The sequence below is a fragment of the Rhinolophus ferrumequinum genome, chromosome 7 (genome assembly GCF_004115265.2).
Source record: "Rhinolophus ferrumequinum isolate MPI-CBG mRhiFer1 chromosome 7, mRhiFer1_v1.p, whole genome shotgun sequence".
NCBI classification, from domain to species: domain Eukaryota; kingdom Metazoa; phylum Chordata; class Mammalia; order Chiroptera; family Rhinolophidae; genus Rhinolophus; species Rhinolophus ferrumequinum.
Genome location: NC_046290.1, coordinates 93721707 through 93739904, shown reverse-complemented (window position 1 = coordinate 93739904; position 18198 = coordinate 93721707).

Genomic DNA, 18198 nt, shown 5'->3' with positions numbered 1-18198 from the left:
ATATAATAAGACCACTTGACTCTCAGACAGACAGGCCCAAAGTGGCCTGGGTCCCGCCTCTTACTAGCTGTGTGACCTCAAGCAAGTTACCGAATGTCTCTTTAATGTCTCAATTTTATTTGTGTAAGGGGAGGATATCACCTCCCTTCTCAGTGTTGTAAATATTACCTTAAATGAAATGTTTGCAAATAACAGATTATTATTGTTCCACAATAATCTATACTGAGCACCTATTTACTGTGTGTCTGGCAACATTATAGGTGTTTTGCATATGTAATTTCCAAATCTCTAATATAAGCTACCGCTATGGAAACCCCCAGAGAGAGGAAGTGACTTGTCCAAGGTCACACAGCCTTGAACTTAGCACATGACTCAGAGAAGAAGCAATGGTTTCTTCTCTCCTCGAATGGTTTCAACCCAGACCCCCTTCCACATCTCTTTCCCAAAACTCCATTACTCTTAAAGTGCACGTAAATACATTTGACTAAATGAAAACCTTAATTACGCTTTCTTCCAGTTTTATCGAGACTTTAATATTTATTACTGAATGACGTTACATTTTTTATTCCAAAGTCTCCCGGTCCAAAGCCACCTCAAGGTGAGATCCTGGAGGACAGGAACCATGTTGAGAGGGTTCCCTCTGTCATCTCCCACAGAGCTCTACACGAGAAGGGGATAATTTATAATTAATGAAGTAAAAGGAGGGACGACTTGGAGAAACGCCTGTGGCTGAGGCTCTCTCGGCACGAGCCAATCCTTCTGTCAGCCCCTCCCTCCTGGTTTAATCCTGTTTCTACCCAGCTAGCACCCGAGGCCCAGTCTCTTGGGCCATACTTCTAGACCATAGGCCCTTTTTCCTTGCGTTGGTTTCCAGCACACAGCCCACCTCCCACCCAGGATCCAGAGGATTGAGGCCAACCCTAGAAAGTTCCATAAAGAAGCTGACTGCCTCCATGGCAAAGATAGATGTCCAGCCTCTCCTGAGGTTATTCTCATGAGCTTTGATCCTGATTTGTTGCCTATCTCATTCCCCAGAGTGGGTATCCCAGCCTTTACCAGCTCCCTTGAGCCCTGGGGCTGGGGGAAAGGCAACCCTTCTTGAAGGCCCCACTCAGTACCCCTTTCTCTGAAAAGCCTTATGTGTAATGGTGAACCTGTGGATTGCATTTCAAACTGCCTGTGTGTAAATCCTGGCCAAGCCACTTTCTACTAGTTGTGTGACCTCAAGCAAATTGTTTAATGTGTCAGTTCTTTGTCTATAAAAAAGGAATAATAGTCATTGTGACACCAGCTTTCAGTATTCATGCTATTTTTTTAACTTCTGAAATGTTGTTTTGTTGGTATAATACTGTTAACCTATCTAAAAGCTGAATTCATTTTTATGTTGAAATTAAAATCAATGACTCAGATATTCAGTTTATGTGAGGAGACACACTGATACTGTACAAATCTTCTCCTGTGTGAATCTTTGTAATCATCCCTATTGAGCTGCGGCAAAGCTTCTGTTACAAGCATGAGTGTTACTCTAGGTTAAAGACTTTCCAAATAAGTGAATATGAATGTGAAAAAAAAAATGAAATTGACACATGGAATCTCCATTTTGATGAAAATAAAGGAAAAAAAGTACTAAATGTGTTTTCTTCCTGACCCACACTATAGCCCTAAAAATGTGCAGAGTTTGCACAAATACTCAAAAAACTTCAAAAAGATCTCAAATATATCAAGTAAGAAGTGGAACTATTTGAAGAAGTATGCTTCCACTCTGCCCCTTTGGTCTGTTTTCCACATAGTAGTTGTAGAGTTTCTTCTAACCCAAATCAGGTCATGTCATTGCTTTGCTCAAATCCTCCCATCTTCCTGAGTAGGAGCCAAAGCCTTTGCTATGGCCTAAAAGCCCTGTGTGGTGTGCTCCCAGCCGGTCCTCCCTTCTCTCCCATCTTTCATCTGCCCGGTCACACTGGCTTCTTGGCTCCTTTCTCTAACACTCCAATCACCTTCCCACTTCAAGCCTCTGTTTCTACTGTCCCATGACACTCAAATGGGGCACACTTTGCTTCCTTTCCGTCTCTGCTCAAAGGAGCCTTCCCTGACTGCTCTGTTTGAAATAACAATAGCCCCTAATTTTCTCTTTTCTGCCCTGTCGTTCTTTTTCCAGCACTTGTCTCCCCTGACTTCTCATTTATTGTTTTCTTATTTAATATCTGTCTTTCCTGAGAACGGGGAGTTTCTTTTGCTTGCTGCTTGCTGATGGAGCTACAGCACCTATGGCAGGGCCTGCTTCACAGAGGTCTCAGTAACTAAATAGTGGCGCTTCTCTGAAAAGTGGAACCAGTGAAAATGTTTGGAGTCAGATGAAAACCCTTTCTTCATCATTCATTTTCTCCCATCCCTCAACTTTGGTAGCACTGTAAAGAATTTCTGCAGCCTCTGGAGTTCTTTGGTTAGAAAAAGCCCTGTGACTCAATAATGCTACCATTCATGTTGCTTTATTGGTAATATTTTTAACAGTTTTATTGAGATATAATTCACATACCATACAATTAACCCATTTAAATTGTATAGTTCGATGGTTTGTGGTATATCCACAGAGTTGTACAAACCTTAACACAATTTTAGAACATTTTCATTACCCAAAAGAAACCCTGTTCCCCTTAGCCTTAATTCCCTGACCCTCCCCCCCACACATACACCAGAGCTACAGACTAACTAATCTACTTTTCTGCCTTTGTACGAGGTGTGATCAAACAATGTGGTGAATGTTTAAATAAAAAAAAAATTATTACAGTAAAGGCACATTGCCATTAATTCCCCTCAAAATACTCCCCTTCGTTTCGAACACACTCATTCCATCTTTCTTGCCACTTTCTGAAGCAGTTCTGGAAGTCCTCTTTTGTGAGTGTCTTTAGTTGCGCTGTCGTGGCTGCCTCGATGTCCTGAATCATTTTGACTTTGGGGAAGATCCAGAAGTTGCACAGTGCCAGATCCGGTGAGTAAGGTAGATGAGGACATGCTATAATGTTTTTATTTGACAGAAATTGCTGTATCAGAAGTGACGTGTGACATGGAGTATTGTCATGATGGAGGATGATTTATGGCACACTTTAAAACACACCTTCTCTCAACCGTAGCTCACACCCAACTGACTGCACTGAAGAAGTTGAAACTTGTCACACTCTGTTATTAAGGTTCGATGTGCCGCTTCCCTTTTTGAAGATCCCTGCCTTCCCATTGCATGGCAGTCGGCAGCAGCATTCACTGTATTTTGTGATTACAACAGAAAGGCTCCATGTCACACATCACTTCTGGTACAGCAATTTCTGTCAAATACATTATGGTGTGTCCTCATGTACCTTATTCACCGGATCTGCACCGTGTGACTTCTGGCTTTTCCCCAAAGTCAAAATGATTCAGGACATTGAGGCAGCCACGGCAGCGTAACTAAAGACATTCACGAAAAAGGACTTCCAAAACTGCATCAGAAAGTGCCAAGAATGATGGGATACGTGTGTTCGAAGTGAGGGGGAGTATTTTGAGGGGGATTAATGGCAATGTGTCTTTTTGTAATAATTTTTTAAAAAAATTTAAACATTCACTGTATTGTTTGATCACACCTCGTAGATTTGCCTGTTCTGGACATTCCATGTAAATGGAATCATACAATACATAGACCTTTGTGACTTGCTTCTTTTACTTAGCATAATATTTTCAAGGTTCATCCATGCTGTAGCATGTATCAGTACTTTATTCTTTTTTTATTGCCAAATAAAATTCCATTGTATGGGTATACAGCGGTACCTCGGTTTTCTAACATAATCCGCTCCGGAAGACCGTACGAATTCTGAAACTTTCGAAAACAGCCGACAGCTAGGCCTCAGGGTCTCGCACTCAGCGGAAGCCGCGTGACATGTTTGACTTAGGCGTGTTCAAAAACCGAAGCATTTACTTCTGGGTTTACGGTGTTCGTAAACCGAAATGTTCGTCAACGGAGACGTTCGAAAACCGAGGTACTACTGTACCGCATTTTATTTATCCATTCATCAGTTGATGTACATTTGGGTTGTTTCCATTTTGGGCCATTATAAATGATGCTACTTCTATTTTGGGCCATTGTAAATAATGCTGCTGTGCACATCCATGCACAGGTTTTTGTGTGGACACGTCTTTTCCCTTCTCTTGGGTGTATACCTAGAAGTGAAATGCTGGATCATATGGTAACTGTACGATTAACGATTTGAGGAACTTGCAGACTGTTTTCCACGGTGGTGTGTGAGCGTTCCAGTGTCTCCCCATCCTCGCCAGCTCTTGTTATGTGTCTTTTTGATCATAGCTGTCTTATGGATATGACGTGGTATCTCATTGTGGTTTTGATTTGCATTTCCCTGATGGCTGTGAATATCTTTTCATGTGCTTATTGACGGTTTATATATCTTATTTGGAGAAATGTGTATTCAGATCATTTGCCCATTTTTAAATTGGGTTATTTGTCTTATTATTATTGAGTTGTAAGAGTTCTTTATGTATTCTAGATACAAGACCCTTTGCAGATGTATGATTTGTAAAATTTTTCTCCCATTCTGAGGTTTTTTCATTTTCTTCATGGTGTCACTTGAAACATAAAATTTTTAAATTTTGATGATGTCCAGTTTTATATTTTTTCTTAGTTGCTTATGCTTTAAATGTCATATCTAAGGAACCATCGTCTAGTCCAAGTTCATGAAGACTTATGTCTATGTTTTCTTCTAAGAGTTTTATAGTTTCAGTTATTATATTTAGGTCTTTGGTCCATTTTGAGTTAATTTTTGTATGTGGTGTGACATAAGACTCTAACTTCATTCATTCACATGTGGATATCCAGTTGTTCCAGCACCCTTTGTTGAAGACTATTATTTCACCATCTAATTGTGTTGGCACTCTTGTTGAAAAATCAATTGACTGTAATGTGAGAGTTTATTTCTGAACTCAGTTCTATTGCATGGGTCTATACTTTTAAGTCTAGCTTTATGCCAGCACTGTCTTGATTATTGTTGCTTTGCAGTAAGCTTTGAAATCAGAAAGTGTGAGTCCTCCAATTTTGTCCTTTTTTTCAAGATTGTTTTACTATTTGAGGTCCCTTGAATTCCATATGAATTTTAGGATCAGCTTGTCAATCTCTTGAGAGAAATCAGCTGGGATTTTAATAGGCATCGCATTTAATCTGTAGATCGATTTTGGAGCTACAGCCAGTTTAACAATTTTAAGTTTTCTAATCTGTGAACGTAAGATATCTTTAAATTTATTTAGGTTGTCTTTAATTTCTTTTACCTATGTTTTGTAGTTTTCAGAGTATAAGTTTTGCATTTCTTTTGTTAAATTTATTTCTAAGGAATTTTCTGGATGTTATTGTAAAATGGAATTGTTTTCTTAATTTCTTTTTCAGTTTGGTCATTGCTAATGTATAAAAATACAATTGGCTTTCGTGTATTGATCTTGTATACTACAATCTTGCTGAACTCATTTATTAGTTCTAATAGCTGTTAAGTGGATTCCTTAGTGTTTTCTTTGTACAAGATCATGTCATCTGCAAATAGAGATAGTTTTACTTCTTCCTTTCCAATTTAGATTCATTTTATTTCATTTTCTTGCCTAATGCCCTGGGAAAAATTAGTGTCGAACAGAAGTGGTGAGAGCAAATATCCTTGCATTGTTCCTGATCTTAGGAGGAAAACATTCAGTCCTTCCCTATTAAGTATGATATTAGCTGTGGGTGTTTCATAGATACCCTTTATCCAGTTAAGGCAGTCCTCTTCTATTAACTAGGTTTCTGAGTGATTTATCATGAAAGAGTGTTGAATTTTGTCAAATACTTTTTGTGTGTTTTCATTTGAAGTTTTGTCCTTTATTCTATGGATGTGGTACATTAATTGATTTTAACAAGGATGTTAAACAAACCTTGTATTCCTGGTATAAATCCTACTTGGTCATAGTGTAGAATCCTTTTTTTTTTTTTAATTTTTAAAGTGTGTTTTCCCAGGACCCATCAGCTCCAAGTCAAGTAGTTGTTTCAATCCAGTTGTGGAGGGATCCAGTTGTGGAGGGCGCAGCTCACAGTGGCCCATGTGGGAATCAAACCGGCAACCTTACTGTTAAGAGCACCGCGCTCTAACCAACTGAGCCAACCGGCCGCCCCTGGAATCCTTTTTGGATTTGATTTGCTAGCATGTTGAGGATTTTTGCATCTATAATCATAAGAGATACTGGTTTTCTTGTGATATCTGTCTGATTTCATATACTCTATTTTTTTAGATGACTCTTCTTAAAATAAAAATATTTTAATTTTTCATGACAATGTTCTTCATTTTGAGGTAGTGTTCAGATTATTACTTTTGCATACTGCTTTATTTTTATCCTTTTAATCTGGTAACAATGTAAGTTTATACTTGACATGTTAAAATGTTTGTATTTGCAATACAGTAAATATTTCGTTTCATTGACTTTGGTCAATGAAACGTATTGGTCAATACATTTTGGTCAATGTATTCTAAACACTGTTTATAAATTTTGCAAAGTAAATACCAGTGCACCACTACTGTCCACATTGGCAGTTCTACCTCGGGAGGTTGTCAGGGTTAAATGAGATCAGTCCATGGTGCTCTTAGCACAATGCCAGACATGGCAATAAAGTTACACAGATTTCCACATATAATTCATTGTTGTTACTGCTGCGTGACCATTTCCCTGCCTCTCCCAGGTGTAACGCCCCCGGCCCCACTCGCCAGCACTGTGACCTCCCAGTCAGGCGGATGTGGCAGCAGTCATTTACATTATCTGCCTTCCCCACTGCACAGTTGTCTCCTTCAGAACAGGGAGGATGTTAGCCTTTTGGGGGTCCCCTCTGGTCACCTGAGGTCTGGCTTCCCAAGGCTCTGGGTCACAAGAGGGGAATGGAGTGGAGAGAAGCGGAAGGGATGCTCAGGGCCTTAGCCAGGGGTCCCTTGGCTCAGAGGACCCTGGCCGTGGAACCTGTGTGGTGGACAGTGGTACCATGAGGCCCTCAGTCAGAAGGGTGGACTTGTTCACTGGGCAAAATCTGGGCTGCTTCCGGCGTGGCTGAGCCAGCCTGTCCTCCCCAGAGCTTCTGCTCAAACCTATACCCGACTTCCTGTGGTCGGGGCAAAAGTCAGAAACGGGTGGGGCACACAGACCAAATTTGACCTCCCCTGCAGAACAGACACCGCCCCCGCCCCCCACTTCAGTCTTTCAAAGAATTGGAACATAATTCACATAAATATCTTGATTTCTTGTTTGTCTTCCCACACTGGGAAGATTTGGTGACTCGGGGCCTTCATTTCTTCATGGCACCAGGCTCTGGAGCTGAGTCTCGATCCCCCCAGGCCATGCTGGGCCTCCTGGCCCCCTTACCACTCCCTGTTCTTACAGTCAACCCCTTTCATCTCTGAAGAATTGATGCTACTATCATGTTTATATTTTCCATTTTATATAATGGTATCAGACTGTACATGTTTCCATTCCAAATTATGTTTCTCTGATTTATTCATGTTGATACTTGTAGAACTAGTTCATTCTTTTTAACAGCTGTATGGTATTCCATTATATGAATAAACCGTAATTTATTTATCCATTCCCCCACTGGGACCAATTGTGGTTGGATATTTAAACTACCCATTTAAAAAATGGTTATACTTGTAAGTTTATTTGGGTTTTCTATTTCTTCTTGAATACATTGTGGTAAATTATATTTTTAAGATAAATTATTCCATCTAAGACCTTTAACTTTATGTCATAAAGTGGTTCATAGTACAATCTCTGTAATATGACCCTTTTTCTTTGCAATAGTTCTCTCCCTCCCCCTTTCCCTCTCCCTCTCCCTCTCCCTCCCCCTCTCCCTTCCCCTCCCCCTCTCCCTCCCCCTTTCCCTCTCCCTCTCCCTCACCCTCTCCGTCTCTCCCCAGAGGATTTATTAGGTTTTAAAAAGAACCACTTTAGAGTTTGTGGACCTTCTCTCTTATTTCTTTGTTCTCTATTTTCCTTTATTCTCTCTTTGGGATTTTTTTTTTCCCCTCTAACTCTCTGAGTTGATTGCCCAGTTCACTGACTTTCGGTCTTTATTTCTAACATGTGCATTTAAAGTTATAAAATTTTCCCCTAAGTATTCCAATGGCCACATCCTACGTTTTGTTATATTTTCATTTCTTCTTTGACCAGTAAATACTCTGTATTTTTAGTTTCAACTGTGTAGGGACTTGCTTATGTTTTTTTCTCATTGCTTTCTCTATTGTATTGTAGTCAAAGAACATGGTATTATGATATTAATTTTTTGATATTTATTAAGACTTGTATCTAATTTAGCAGATGGTCAATTTTTGAAAATGTTTCATTTGTATTCTCTAATTGTTGAATACGGAGTTTTATGAAGGTAGTTTAAATCTTCTGTCACACTGATTTTTTTTGTCTGCTTCATCTAGCTCTCAACTAGTGGGAGAGGTATATTTAAAATCTCCCGCTGTGATTATGGATTTGTCAATCTATCCTTGTAATTTTGTAATTTTTGCATTGTATATTTGTAGACTGTTGTTATATACATATAGGTTTAAATTATCTTGTCTTCTTGGTCAACTGATCCTTTAAACATTATGTAGTGAGGCTCTTTATTCCCACTAGTGTTTTGTTTTTTCCTTAAAGTCTATTGAAATATGTCTATACTAATGTATAGGACACACATGTACAACAGCTTTCTGTTACCTAGTGTTTTTTTCCTCCCTTTAATTTACATTTAGCTTTTCTAAATATTTTTAGAGCCTCTTATAAATATAGTTAAATATTATTAATAGCATATGATCAGATTATGTCTACCTTTCATTGGCAAGTTTGTCCATTTTCATTTATTGTAATTACTGATATATTTAGGATATTCTGTCTGCTATTTTATGCTTTCCATATACTTTCCCTTTTTTTGAGTTGCCTTTCTTGATTCTAATCTTCTATTAAATTGATCAAAATGTTTATTCCTCCCCTCAACTTTTCTTATAATTCTACTTCAAATATTTTAGAATTTAGAAGTCATTCAATTTCTAGCATGCATATTTGATTTAAAAAGTCTAAAATTAATCCCAGACAAAACAAGGACCCTAGAACTCTTTAATTACTCTCTTGCCATCTATAGTAGATTGACTAGCGGCCCCCCAAAAGATATGTAAAGATGGAGGCAGAAATTGCAGTGATGCAGCTGGAAGCCAAGGAACGCCAAGAAGTGCCAGTGGGTACCAGAAGCTGGGAGGGGTTCTCCCCCAGACCCTCCCGAGGGAAGCAACCTTGCTGACACCTTGATTTCTGGCCTCCAGGACTTTGAGGGAATAAATTTCTGTTGTTTTAGGCCACTCATTTGTTAGGGCAGACTTGAAAAACAAATACAACATTTTACAAGTTACTGATTTTCAGTCTTTTGTTTTCAACACTAAAGTTAGGCTTTTACAAAGTCCATGCTTATTTAGATTTATCTGCATGCATTCTTATGTTTGCTGTCATCACATCTTGCAGCCTACCCCTTCATTCTAAAGTCCAGTTCTTCCTGGAGCACATCCTCTACAATTTTTTTTTTTTTTTTTAATTTTAGTGGGGAAGGGGAACAGGACTTTATTGGGGAACAGTGTGTACTTCCAGGACTTTTTCCAAATCAAGTTGTTGTCCTTTCAGTCTTAGTTGCAGGGGGCGCAGCCCACCATCCCTTGCGGGACTCGAGGAATTGAACAGGCAACCTTGTGGTTGAGAGCCCACTGGCCCATGTGGGAATCGAACCGGTCGGAGTTAGGAGCACGGAGCTCCTAACCACCGGGCTGGCCCTACAATTCTTTTAGAAAGGATTTATGAGTGATAAATTCTCTGAGTCTTTTTTGGAAGAGTGAATTTCACTTTCATTATTGAAGGATGATTTAGCTGGGCCTAGATGTTTACGGTTGACAATTATTTTCCCATAGAATTTGATGGTGTTATTCCATTATGTTTTTTGTCTTATGTTGTTGTTATGATTCATGTCTGTTGTCAGTCTTATTGTCAGATAATCAGCATTTTTTCCTCTGTTTCCTTTAGGGTTAAACATGTTTTTCCTTTTGCCTTTGTTCCGCACTTTCAGTATGATGGTTCTAAATGTAGACTTACTGTTTCTAAGCATGAGAGGGTTTGTGCTTCTTGTGTATTTTGTCCTTTCTGGAAACTTATTAATTGTTATTTATTTAAATATTGCCTTCCCCCCATTTTTTCCTTCTTAAAGAATCCTATTAGATCTATGTCAAATTTTGTTATTCTCTCTTCTATGTCTTCTAATTTCTATATTTTCCATCATTTTAGCTTGTTGTGCATTCTGGGCATAGATAGTGTGTTCCTCAGATATGTCTCCTAGTTCACTAATTTTCAATTCAGGTACATTTTACCTGTTATGTAACTCATTTCCTTTTTAAAAATTTGTTTCATTGAGTGTGTTTTTCATTTTCAAAAGTTCTATTTGGTTCTTCTTCTATAAGCCTGCCCCCATAAAGTCTTATTCTTTAGAATTCCGATCCCTAATATTTCCCTTTAATCATTTGTTAAAGCATTTTATTAAATGACAACACACATCTGGAAAAGTGTACAAATTATTGGTGTACATCAAAATTTTCAAAAACGGAACAAACCCTTGTAACCAGCAGCGGGATGAGGACACAAAACCTTCCGGTTTCCCCAGAAGCCTTCCTAATGTTTGCTCCCAGTCACTGTTTCCCTCCAAAGGCGAAACATGCTTTATAATCATTTTTAGGACTCATTTTATGTTCTCTTTCAGATTGTTGTGTATTCTGGAGATCCCCTGTTTCTTACGTCTTCCAGGTTTCAATCCTAGTGGATTGTGCCCCCAGGGATCTTGACGTTTCGTACTGTGAGCTCATCCTTAGGGTGGCTGATTCTTAATTACTTTTTACCTCCGATAGACTCTTTTGCAGCCTGGATCCTGGGAGCATGGCTTCAGGGCTTTTCCCCTTTTGCTCAGGCCCCTGGAGTATCACCGGACTGCGCCTTGTTTTTATGCTGAGGAGTTTCTGGACTGTCCCTGTTCAGCAAATTGGCATCCCAAACCATACAATGCTGGGCGGAGAGTTTTCAATCCTCAGGCTGAAACAGACAAGCTAGTCACTTACTTGTTGAGGGACACATTTTCTCAAGTTTGCCCTTTTGCTGAGAGTGTGGCTTTTCAACGGTCCAGCTTTATGCAGAGATGTCAGGTCCACTGTGACCTTAGGTGCACCCCAAGGTTGTCTCCTGTCCCCATGGACTTTAAGCCCAAGCCCCAGTTGCTGACCCCATCCTCTCCCCATGGCAGACACATTAGCTGTCATCTGTGGGGCTCAGTCCCCTCTTGTTTCTGTCATCTTGTTTCTCTTTCTTTTGTGGGAAGTCAGCTGTACATTTGAAATAATTTCTGTTCTGTTTCATTGGCCATTTTAAAGAGTATGTGATGAGAAAAATTTTAGGTTATTTATATTTTAGAAAAAGTTTGCAAAGTCAGAAATAACCTGAGGAGGTATTCATGCAACTATTGAATGCCTGAAAGGTAGCTAACGAGGCTGTGGCACTGATTTTTAAATTTTGTTTCATTTTAATCACTTGACATTGAAATTTAAATAGCCACCTGTGGCGGGTGGCTCCCATATTGGACAGTAGTGCCTTAGAGAGGAAGGAGGAACTGACCATGGCCCCACAGCCTCGGCAGACTCAGGTTAGACTAATTCCAGGGAGCAGACAACCTGCATTCCAGCCTTGGTCCAGGTTTCTGAGGAACTTGATGGAGGTCAAGTGGGAAGCCTGTGAGTTGGCCTTGATTCCATGCTGTGGATTTGGACCCACCAGTGCTTAATGAATGGGCCAGTGAGCCCGGAGGACAGGCCCTCAGAGGTCTGTCGGGTCTGTATTAGGCGCCAGCTGCTCATCTGTGTGGGGCGTGGCAGAGTTGTGAAGGGTCAGGGACACCTCAGTGAGAGTCAGGATCCCAGGTAGCCACTTTGGCCATTGAAACCGTGGCTTTCTTCCTTTTCCTCATCCCCAAGTCTGTGCTCAGCCCTTCCCTGACCCCCACGCTCTTCCTGGAGAGCCTCCCCTCCAGCAAGGGTGCCCCCCCAGGGGCCCCAGCTCCCCCGTGTACCTCAGTTACGACCTCACACACCTCATGAGTCCCCAGACACATCCTGCTCTCCCAGGCCTGTAGGCCTTTGCCCATGCTGTTCCCCCTTCCCGGCAGGTTCTATTACCTTCTACCCTCTTTCCCCATGGGCACATTTTAATTCTCTTTGAAAACCAATCTCAAATATCACCTCCCCTAGAAAGTGCAACTTCTATACTCTCAAAACACGCTAACATACGTATTCTATTCTGATACATACATATATGTATATATGTGTGCGTGTACACACATATAAAATTTGAAAACGAAGGTTTATATGTACAATGTGCAAGATTTAAAATTCATGAGTACATGGTGAAGTTTGTCTCCCCCACCCCTGGGTTCCAAGCCACCCAGTTGTCCTTCCCAAGGGTATTCGTCAAAGGCCGCATGAATTTCTTTTGAGCTGCCGGGCAGCGAGTGCCTGCAGGGCAGGGGTAAGCGTGTTTCCTCTGCAGGCTGAGTGCTGAGGGCGAGTTTGATGCTTGGGCAGACGGCAGCCACCTGAGGACGGCAGCCACCTGAGGACGGCAGCCACCTGAGGACGGGCCTGGGGGACTACGTGGGAGTGTGAAGGAGCTTGTAAACCCCTGACGGGAGAATGGGTGACGGTGCTCCTGTGAGACTCCCCCACCAGCTTCCTGAGGGCACCAAGGGTGGGAGCTGGAATTTCTTCCTGGGCAGGGCCTTGTGCATAAGCATCAGCCATTGCTCCTGGTGTGGTCCTGGACAAAGGACACGTCAGTGCTGTGGACAGGAAGGGGACGTTGTGATAAATGTAAGCGAAAATAACCTCGCTTACGGAGTGACCTGATCGTAAACTCCTAACTGGGCAGGTCCTGGAGGTAGTCACACCCCAGGCCTGTAATTTCTTTAGTAAAAGGTTTCTAAGCAAAGCCCTGTCCATTGTTTCTGTGCATCTAGGTAACACATCTTTGAAGTGCCAGAGTAATCCTCTTTTCCAGAACCCTTGAAAGCATAACCACCCTCATTTGATACCCTATTTGATCTTCCTTTTAGTCAATGTTGTCAGTTTGGCTCAAATAAACTCATAAAAATTCTCTACAGGTTTGGATATTTCTTACTTGTGGACAGTCCAGATGGTTCAGGCTGGGATGTTCCCACCTTCTCTGGAATACCAGTAGATATGCAACTTTTGTGAATTCAATCATGGAGACCTGCATCCATGGGAAGCCAGGGCTGGGGGAGGCAAGTGGGAGAGTTGGGAGATGGAGGCAGGCAGTTCTGTAGGAACACAACTGGAAATGTCCGCTTTGAAAGCAAGTTCTGACTTCTCTTTTCAAAGAATATTTTTGTGATTATCTGATCAAGTAAAATTTATATTCAAGTCCAGCAAACTTTGGGGCACCTACCGTGTGCTGGTCCCCAGGCTAGGGAATTACGCTCTTATACTCTCATTTAGTCCTTATGGCAGCACATGGAAAACAGAATGGAGAAAGCCCTGCAGGGAACCCCCTCCACTGTTCAGCAGTAAGGATCTGATAATCACTTTCAAGATGAGATGGTTTATATATCCAGGCACTTGCAGATTTGCTTTTGTTCCTGTTTGGACTGGCTCAGAGGTTTCCAAAATGTGCTCTACAGGGTGGTACACACAAAGTTGGACAAACTAGTGCAAAAGCTGCACTGTTGGGAGTTTCTCCAAACTCTTCTTATTCTAAAAAAATTTTTTTCTAAGATCTGGGACCAAAGAGAAGGGAGAGGTTAAAAGGCTTTGAGGGGTGGGGGTCCACACTGGAAGGAGACCGTGCTGGGTTGAAGGAGCCTGGTACCCATACCCACTGTAAGTTTTTCTTTTCTACACTGGAATTCTGCTCTGATAGCTCAAGCCTTGGGTATAAAGGGAAGGTCCACATTTTGAGGGTGAAGCAGATCAGAAAGCTTGAACAAAAAGGAGCATGACAAGATTATCTGAAGCAGCAAGTCAGGTAAGTGGTGACAAGGGACGACAATGTTGAGATGGCACCACTCACGAGGGACCCCAGAAACCTTTAGTGGGGAAGACACTGAGCTGGAATGATGGCCATTTATATTTTAAAAGCCAGGGAACTTGGTGACTTGGGGGCTACAGGTATCACCACGCTGGGCTGGAAGTCACCTTCTGGTCCTGCCTACTTGATCAGACCCACCGCAGCCACTCCCCCACTGTGTCCTCCCACGCTGCTGGCCTCCCAGTGGTTCGGACACACTCCAACTCCTTGCTCACATCCGTGCCTTTGCACACGCTGTTCCCACTTCCCAGAATGCCCCTCTCCCTCTCCATCCTCACTGCTCCCATGTGGCTACCAGGCAAATGCCTACTCCTCTATGCTTATTACAAGCGCCACGTCCCCTGGGCAGCCTCTCACAGCACTGATTCCACAACACTGTCTATAGGCACGTCTGCCTCCCCACTGTGCTGTGGGTCCTCCAGTCCGAGGGCCACAAGGTGTTCATTTCTATCCTCCCCTTCTATTGAAATGCTGGCAAGTGGGCGTGCAACACGTGTTTGCCGAATACATAGGTTTTTGAAAAGGCGAGTAGCATTACTTCAGGATAAGTGAGACTTGGCTTTAAATCATACTGATGTGGAATTTGTAGTCATCCATAAAGTTATTCTGAGATGCAGTGAGCTCTGCTTCCCCAAAGCAAATGCCATCCATCTTTAAGGTAATGTAATAGACATCTACTGGTTTTTAGCCTGCCAGCACCGCTGTTTCTCAGGCATTCACCCATCTTCCACCCGCACATGAGGACAAAGGACCCAGGCTTCGGCAATCAGTACCCATCTTCCCAGGGGTACTGTGATTGGTCGCAAGCAGTGTGCACATGACCCAGCAGGGCAATTCCCTGGACTGATGCACATTTGCAGGGAGGCAAATCCTCCTTTGCTGGAGTGGATGAGCTGGGACTGTTGTGTAAGCCACTGGATTGGAGCTTTGTTTTGCTTTTTCTTAAGCCAGTTTGAGTTGGTTTCTATCACTAGCAACCACAAGAATTCAAGTAATAAAGGCTAAATCAAGTAAAGTAAATGCTCCTGACTGGTGAGGGCAGCCTATCAGCTCTAAAAAGTACAGTTTTAGAGTTAGAGAAATAAAATGCTGCTCCTTCCCAGTGGGTTGAAAGGCCTGGAAACTATGTTCTGTATGTAAAATGAGGGAGACCTAAGGATTTTTAGCCAGAAGAGAAATCTGAGCCTGCAGAGGGGTTAGATTTACCATCCACATGTTGAAAGAAGTGAATTTGGATCATAGCTGAAAGATACAGGAGGAGGAGGGACTGGCCAGTGACCAGCGCTATCTGAAAATGGAAGGGCTGCCTTGCGAGGCGGTGAGATCCCCGTCACTGGGGATAAGCCAGCAGAGGTGTAATATGAATTGGGAACACTGATGAGGCAATACTTGCTTTGGTAATAACCATAAGCCCCCAATAGGAGAAGTACTGCTTTTCTCAACCTGGGAAATGAGTGGGGACTTGTTTTTTTAATTCAGTGACTATGGAGTGCAACTGACATTTAATGAATCCAATTCTTTGGACCAATTTACACAGTAAAGGTTGCCTAAAATGCTAAGAGTGCCGGTACTGAGAAACACTGGAAGAAAGGGTTAGTTAGAAGAGTAGTTTTAAATTTTATTTTAGTAATGGAACAAATCTTATACAGAACCATGAAACACAACCATTCCACTTTCAGTATTTAAGATACAGATGTACTCATACTTGTGGGAAATGATATATGTACAAGAGTATTTCAGCAAAAACATTGGAAGAAATTTAACTATCTATAAATGATGGTTCTCCCACAGAGAGGTATACTGTGCAGCCCTAAAGAGGAATGAGACATCCACTGACAGGTACCTACGAGTATTCATCAGGAATACCTAACAGAATTTTGTTTATTAAAAGGCTAGAATGTTCACAGCAGCACTATTAGTTAGAGCTAAACCTTGGAACCTGCCAGATGCCCATCAACAGTAGGATGGATAAATAAATGGTTATGTATTCCTTCACTAGCGTAGCTCACAAAGGTGAGAATGAATCAGCTACGATACACGATGTGGGTGAATTTCACAGACACAGTGTTGAGTAAAAGAAGCCAGACACAAAAGAGAATGTGTTCTGAGTCCATGTGTATAATAAAAATGCAAAAAGCAGGCAAAACTAAAGTCCAGTGTTAGGAGTCAGGATAGTGTTTACTTTTGGGGGTAACACGATGCTGGCAGTGGGGGGCTGGAATCTTCTGTGTCTCCCTCTGCGTGCTGGTCACATGGTGCATTCACCTTGTGAGAATTCATTGAGATTTTCTCTCACGTGCACTTTTATGTATGTGTATTACACTTAAAAAAAAAGGTTACAAAAAAAGAAATGAGAAACCTTTTCATGTACTGGAATGAAGTGATGTCTGAGGTTATGAGGTGGAAAGAAGCAAGGAACAGAGGCGTATGTGCCTGTTAAAAACAAGTGTGTGCTTGGCGAGGGCATATACCTCCATCTGCTGGGGACAGCTGCAGTATAAATTGTTCACACCTTTTGAATTTTCTACCATGTGAATGTGTTTCTAATTCAAGAGAATAATGAAATTTGGATTTGGCTTTAACGAACATTATGGAGCCCCGGCCATGAGCCAGACACTGGCTGGGCTGTGCTTCCTGAAGCCCTTGGAAGAGCAGGTGAGCACTGCTTTCCCTCAGCTGAGCCTGAGAGGGTCAGCATTTGCCTGCAGGTACCCAGAACCTGAGTGATGGTGGCTGGAATGGATGTCCTGCTCCTGTGATAGAGGCAGAGAATTGGAGAAGCGCCTGGATCTCAGGCTGCAGAGCTCAATGGTTTTCTTGCGTGTTCTTTGGTGCCTCCGGGTTCTGGAAAGGAGCCGCAGGGGCCACCCTGGCTGTAGGCCTTGTGATTCTATTCTGTATTCTCCGTGAAACTATTTGACAAATATTTCCGTTGCTGAAAGAAGGTTGAAAGCTATTTTCTAACGAAGCCTCTCACCCAGAAGTTCTCAGTAGCATCTTGGGTGAGATAGTTCTTTTTGTGGGATGATCCCACCTGTTGCAGGGCCATGAGCGTCCACTGGCTATCAACAGTTGCAGTCATTGTGACAACCAAAAACACTCCTTCAAGTATCCAGCTGGAGCGGGCAGGGGAGTGTGGTGCTCTAACCAAAGCAAGAGGTCCTCAGCCCCTGTTGGACCTGCTGGTGCCAAGGAGCTCACCGCCTGACGGGGAAGCCCAGGGCACATTCAGCAGCTCTGGTCTCTATACACAGCTTTTCCTTTTCCCCTGTCATATCCGCCAGTTTGTCCCAAATATCAGCCTAAACGCAGAGAGTAAATCAAACTCCTTTCCCCTGTGTACAGCACACCACCCATGAGATATTCTTGTCAGATGTTTAATGTGAACCCAGTCGGGCCCTTCCATGTAACTCCTCTTCCCAGTTACAGGAGACACGGGATAGAGGAACGAGTTAAACAGCACCTCAAGGAAATGTGACAAATCCAGAAGGTGGGACTTCATAGGAGACAGTTGTCCTGGTTGCTTAAAAAAGGGACAGAGGATTAGTGGCGGCAATGTTTGAGAGTAACAGAGAATGAAGACACAACAGGCAGCGTAGCCCTTTAGCCCTGGCTGGCTCCTGATGTGACCGACAAAACAGCTATAAAATACTTTTCTGAGACAATTGGGGCAACTGACTATGGACTAGGTATTAGGTAATACTCGGAATTATTGTTAATTGTTAATTTTCTTGAGCCTGATAATGTTATTGTGTTTTTGAAGAGAAATGTATTTTTAGGATATGCACGCTGAGGTATTCAGTGTATTCAGGAAGTGAAAGGTTATGAAAGGTTATGTTTGCAAATTAATTTCAAATGTTTCAACAAAACCAACCGACCCACCCACCCGCCCTATACACACAGGCAAATGGTAACCATTGTAGAATACAGGTCATAAGCGAGTCATTAACCAATCGTTTCAACTTTTCTTAATGTTTGGGATGTATAATAAAAAGTTCGGGACAA